This window comes from Gorilla gorilla, chromosome 12 (genome assembly GCF_029281585.2).
Source record: "Gorilla gorilla gorilla isolate KB3781 chromosome 12, NHGRI_mGorGor1-v2.1_pri, whole genome shotgun sequence".
NCBI classification, from domain to species: domain Eukaryota; kingdom Metazoa; phylum Chordata; class Mammalia; order Primates; family Hominidae; genus Gorilla; species Gorilla gorilla.
In genome coordinates, this window is record NC_073236.2 from 56,923,457 (window position 1) to 56,929,865 (window position 6,409).

Sequence of the window (6,409 nt, forward strand, 5' to 3'; positions counted from 1 at the left end):
GCTTTCCAGAGAATCCAAAATAATTATACAGTGTCCTATCTTCCCCCCCCCCCCATATCCCCACAGTATTTTGTAGGATATTTTTTGTTTATTTTATTTCTTAACAAACTTGACTGTTTTGGGTACATACATAGGGACTGTTCCCCTTATGTAATATGCTAATAACATTCTACATTTTACCACAAATATGTCATAAAATACGACATCTTTCTGATTCTTTTTTTTTTTTTTGAAGAATTAGATCTATTTTATTCATTTACTTGGCAAGTTCAGGCTAGTTTTCACTATAATATTACTACAACTTTTTAAAAAAATTTACCTTAAGTTGTGGGATACATGTGCAGAATGTGCAGGTTTGTTACATAGGTCTACATGTGCCATGGTGGTATGCTGCACCTTTCAACCTGTCATCTAGGTTTTAAGCCCCTGGTGCATCAGATATTTGTTCTAATGCTCTCCCTCCCCTTTGCCCCACCTCCCAACAGCCTCCAGTGTGTGATGTTCCCCTCCTGTGGCCATGTGTTCTCATTGCTCAACTCCCACTTATGAGTGAGAACATGCAGTGTTTGCTTTTCTGTTCCTGTGTTAGTTTGATGAGGATGATGGTTTCCAGCTTCATCCATGTCCCTGCAAAGGAGGTGAACTCATTCTTTTCTATGGTTGCGTAGTATTCCATGGTGTATATGTGTCACATTTTCTTTATCCAGTCTATCATTGTTGGGCATTCGGGTTGGTTCCAAGTCTTTGCTATTGTGAATAGTGCTGCAATAAATATAAGTGTGCATATGACTTTATAGTGTAATGATTTATAATCCTTTGGGTATATACCCAGTAATGGGATTGCTGGGTCAAATGGTATTTCTGGTTCTAGATCCTTGAGGAATCGCCACACTGTCTTCCACAATGGTTGAACTAATTTACACTGCCACCAACAGTGGAAAAGCATTCCTATTTCTCCACAGCCTCACCAGCATCTGGAGAAATGCAAATCTTTCTGTTTTTTCTTTTAAAGGCATTTGTGAGGCTTTTTATTTTAGGTATATTAACTATCAAATTTGGTGAGTGGCTTATCTGTTGATTTTCACTGGTTGATTGTTTACTGTATGGTCCTTGAACATAACTGTTTGTTCCAAACTTTTTGAGGACATCATTGATAACATGTGCCACAGAGCTTGTTGTTTGCTTTGGTAACACTCGGTTTGTCACCTACAGTATAATCTTCACTTAAACACACTTAATGCTTAACATACACAAAGTGGCATATGGCATATTTATAGATACCAATATGCTGTCTACAGGCTGTAAGATTTTCAAGTTTTTGGCTAGACACAAATTTTCAAACATTGTCACATTCTGCTATGATTCTTTTTCCTTTACTGCAGATCTCATGTGATCAGATGATAAACACGTAATGCATTAGCTATTCCTGTACACAATGATAGATGGTGATTTGGGAGAGGATGTTCCACCTCATCGAAAAGGATAGTTTTAACACCAACACTACCAGTACATGATGATAATTAAAAAGAAGCAAGTTTTTAGTTTTATTATTGTTTTTAAATTCCCTAACAATGTACTTTTTCCTTGTCTATACCTGAGGTGGACCTTATCTACCCTCGCTTTCATTGAGCCACAGCCAGACTATAATGTTTGTCTTACTATTAGTATTTTAGTCACTTCTTCACTCTGTTCGTGAGGTATGGATTTCTACCTGAAGGTTATGGAGATAGCCCAACACATTGCACCTGATGCTGGACAAATGAGAATGACAGCAATTTATTTCTCACACACACAGCCTGGGGCAAGACAACACCAAATGCCACACAGGAAAACATAAAGGTTGCATTTGGAAACAGAGTGAAGCTGGAATTTGGGAAGGCAGATTTGCAGTATCAAGAAGGTGAGGTGTTATTTAGTTCCCATGGGAGGATATAATAGGTTAGTTTGCATAATTCTGTGGGCTGGCAAAAAACTGACACCTGCTACTCAGGAATAATCAGGAACTGTGCCTGGTCCCTTTGATAAAGAGGGCTTTTTGGCTGGAGATCTTGCCCAAGGAAGCAGAGTGGAGAGGGGAATTTGTGGCCAGGCCATTTGAAGCTCTCTGTTTTACCAATTTTACTTGACAGCACATAATATTAAGCTTTAATTTTAGGACTCAAAACACAATGAGGAATCAAAAAGTTTCTGAAGATAAAATTTTTTGAGATTCCTGTTACACTTAATAGTTGTGTAATAAAACAAAATTAAATATTTTATTAATATTATTGATAGACATCTGAAGTTTATTGATTCATCAGCATTAACCAATTTTTTATCATAATAATATTACAATTATGAGTTTCAGGTCATTGTTACCTAATAAATGTGTCATCTACTTGTAAAAAAATTTTAAATCTTATTTATGTTTTCATTCTTTATTTTGAGATCATTAAATTTTATTTTATTTATTTATTTATTTTTTCAACTTTTATTTTAAGTTCTGGGGTACATGTGCAGGATGTGCAGGTTTGTTACACAGGTAAACATGTGTCAGGGTGGTTTGCTGCACAGATCAACCCATCGCCTAGGTAATTAAGCCCAGCAGCCATTAACTATTCTTCTAGACACTTTCCCTGCATGCCCTTCCCAACTGGCCTCAATGTGTATTGTTCCCCTGACAAGTGTTCATATGTTCTTATCCTTCAGCTCCCACTTACCAGTGAGAACATGCTGTGTTTGGTTTTCTATTCTTGCATTAGTTTGCTGAGGATAACGACTTCCAGCTCCATCTATGTCCCTGCAAAAACATGATCTCATTCCTTTTTGTAGCTGCCTAGTATTCCATGGTGCATATGTACCATATTTTCTTTATCCAGTCTATCATGGATGGTCATTTGGATTGATTCCATGTCTTTGCTATTGTGAATAGTGTTGCAATGAACATACATCTTTATAATAGAATGATTTTGATTCCTTTGGGTAATGGGATTGCTGTGTCAAATGGTATTTCTGGTCTAGATTTTTGAGGAATTGCCACACCGTCTTCCACAATGGTTAAACTAATCTACTTTCCAACCAATAGGATAAAAGTGTTCCTTTTTTCTCTGCAACCTTGCAAGCATCTGTTGTTTCTTTACTTTTTAATAATCACCATTCTGACTGGTGTGAGATGGTATATCATTCGTGGTTTTGATTTGCGTTTCTCTAATTATCAGTGATGTTGAGCTTTTTCTGATGTGTTTGTTGGCCATATGAATGTCTTCTTTTGAGAAGTATCTGCCTGTTCATGTCCTTTACCCAGTTTTTAATTTTTTTTTCTTTTCTGGTAAATTTCTTTAAGTTCCTTGTAGATTCTGGATACTAGGCCTTTGTCAGATGGTTAGATTGAAAAAATTTTCTCTCATTCTGTAGGTTGTTTTTTTACTCTGATGATAGTTTTTTGTGCTGTGAAGAAGCTCTTTAGTTTAATTAGATCTCATTTGTCAATCTTTGCTTTTGTTGCAATTGCTTTTGGTGTTTTAAAATCTTTGGCTGTGCTTATGTCCTACATGGTGCTGCTTGGGTTTTCTTCTAGGGTTTTTATGGTTTGGGGTTTTACATTGAAATCTTTAATCCATCTTGAGTTAATTTTTGTATAAGGTGTAAGGAAGGGGTCCAGTTTCAATTTTCTGCATATGGCTAGTCAGTTCTCCTAGACCCATTTATTAAATAGAGAATCCTTTTCCCATCGCTTGTTTTTGTCAGGTTTGTCAAAGATCAGATGGGTGTAGGTGTTCAGTCTTATTTCTGAGTTATCTATTATGTTCGATTCTTCTATTTGTCTGTTTTTCTACCAGTACAATGCTGTTTTGTTTACTGTAGCCTTGTAGTATAGTTTGAAGTTGTGTAGCGTGATGTCTCCAGCTTTGTTCTTTTTGCTTAGGATTGTCTTGGCTATACAGGTTCTTTTTTGATTACGTATGAATTTTAACATTTTTTTTCTAATTATGTGAAGAACGTCAATGTTAGTTTAATGGGAATAGCATTGAATCTATAAATTACTTTGGGCAATACATCCATTTTTATAATATGGATTCTTCCTATCCATGAGCATGGAAAGCGTTTCCATTTGTTTGTGTCCTCTCTGATTTCCTTGAGCAGTGGTTTGTTGTTCTCCTTGAAGAGGTCCTTTGTTTCCCTTTTCAGCTATATTTCTAGGTATTTTATTCTCTTCATAGCAATTGTGAGTGGGAGCTCATTCATGATTTGCCACTCAGCTGGACTGTTGTTAATACATACATAGGAATGCTAGCGATATTTGCACATCGACTTTGTATCCGGAGACTTTGTTGAAGTTGCTTATCAGTTTAAGGAGTTTTCAGGCTAAGACAATTGGGTCTTCTAGATATAAGATGATGTCATCTGCAAACAAAGATAATTTGACTTCCTCTCTTCCTATTTGAATATGCTTTATTTCTTTCTCTTGCCTCATTGCCCTGGCCAGAACTTCCAGTACTATGTTGAATGGAGTGGTGACAGAAGGCAAATTTTTCTTGTGCCACTTTTCAAGGGGAATGCTTCCAGCTTTTGCCCATTCAGTATGATATTGGTTGTGTTTTTTTTCATATATGGCTGTTACTATTTTGAGGCATGTTCCTTCAATACCTAGTTTCTTAAAAGTTTGTAACATGAAGCGATGTTGAATTTTATTGAAGGCTTTTCTGTATCTACTAAGATAACCATGTGGTTTTTGCTTTAGTTCTGTCTATGTAATGAACTACATTTATTGATTTCCATATGTTGAACCAACCTTGCATCCTGGGGATGAAGCTGACTTGATCATGGTGGATAAGCTTTTTGATGTGCTGCTACATTTGATTTGCCAGTGTTTTATTGAGGATTTTTGCACTGATGCTCATCAGGGATGTTGGCCTGAATGAAGTTTTTGTTGTTGTTGTTGTTGTATCTCTGCCAGGTTTTGGCATCAGGATGATGCTGGCCTCATAAAATGAGTTACGGGAGAGTCCCTCCTTTTCAGTTGTTTGCAATAGTTTCAGGAGAAATGCTACCAGCTCCTCTTTGTACCTCTGGTAGAAGTCAGCTATAAATATGTCTGTTTCTGGGCTTTTGGGCTGGTAGGCTATTTATTACTGCCCCAATTTCAGAACTTATTATTGATTGATTTAGGGATTCAGTTTCTTCCTGGTTCAGTCTTGGTGGAGTGTAATGCCTCCAGAAATTTATCACTTTCTTCTAGATTTTCTGGTTTGTTTGCATAGAGGTTATTACAGTATTCTCTGATCATTGACTGTATTCCTGTGGGGTCACTGGTGATATCCCCCTTATCGTTTCTGATTGTGTCTATTTGATTCTTCTCTCTTTTCTCCTTCATTAGTTCAGCCAGTGTTCTTTTATTAGTATTTTTCAAAAAAAGCTTCTTTATTCATTCATTTTTTGAAGGGTTTTTCATGTCTCTGTCTGCTTCACTTCCACTCTGATCTTGGTTATTTCATGTCTTATGCTAGCTTTGGGGTTTGTTTGCTCTTGATTCTCCAGTTCTTATAGTTGTGATGTTAGGTTGTCAACTTGAGATCTTTCTAGCTTTTCAATGTAGACATTTAGTGCTGTAAATTTCCCTCTTAACACTGCTTTAGCTGCATCACAGATATTCTGGTACATTGTTTTTCTGTTCTTATTAGTTTCAAATAACTTCTTGATTGGTTCCTTATTTTCATTATTTACCCAGGAGTCATAGAGGAGCATGTTGTTCCATTTCCATGTAGTTCTGTGGTTTTGAGTGAGTTTCTTAATCTTGAGTTCTAATTTGATTGTGCTGTAGTCTGAGCTACTCTTGGTTATGATTTCACTTCTTTTGCATTTGCTGAGGAGTGTTTTACTTCCAATTATGTGACCAATTTTAGAGTGTCACATGGTTATAAGAAGAATGCATATTCTGTTGTCTTTAGATAAAGAGTTCTGTAGTGATCTATCAGGTCCACTTGATCTAGAGTTGAGTTCAAGTCCTGAATATCTTTGTTAATTTTCTGCCTCAGTGATCTGTCTAATACTGTCAGTGGGGTGTTAAAGACTCCCACTGTTATTGTCTTTGTTACTTTTCTGTCTCAATGATCTGTCTAATGTTGTCAGTGGGGTGCTAAAGTGTCCCACTATTATTGTATGGGAGTCAAAGTCTCTTCGTGGGTCTCTAAGAATTTGCTTTATGAATCTGGATGCTCATGTGTTAAGTGCATATATATTTAGGTTGGTTAGTTCTTCTTGTTGAATTGAACTCTTTACCATTATGTAATGCCCTTCTTTGTCTTTTGTGATCTTTGTTTGTTTAATGTCTGTTTTTTCAGGAACTATGATTGCAACCCCATCTCTTTTCTGCTTTCTAATTGCCTGGTAAAATTTCCACCATCACGGCTTTATTTTGAATCTATGTGTG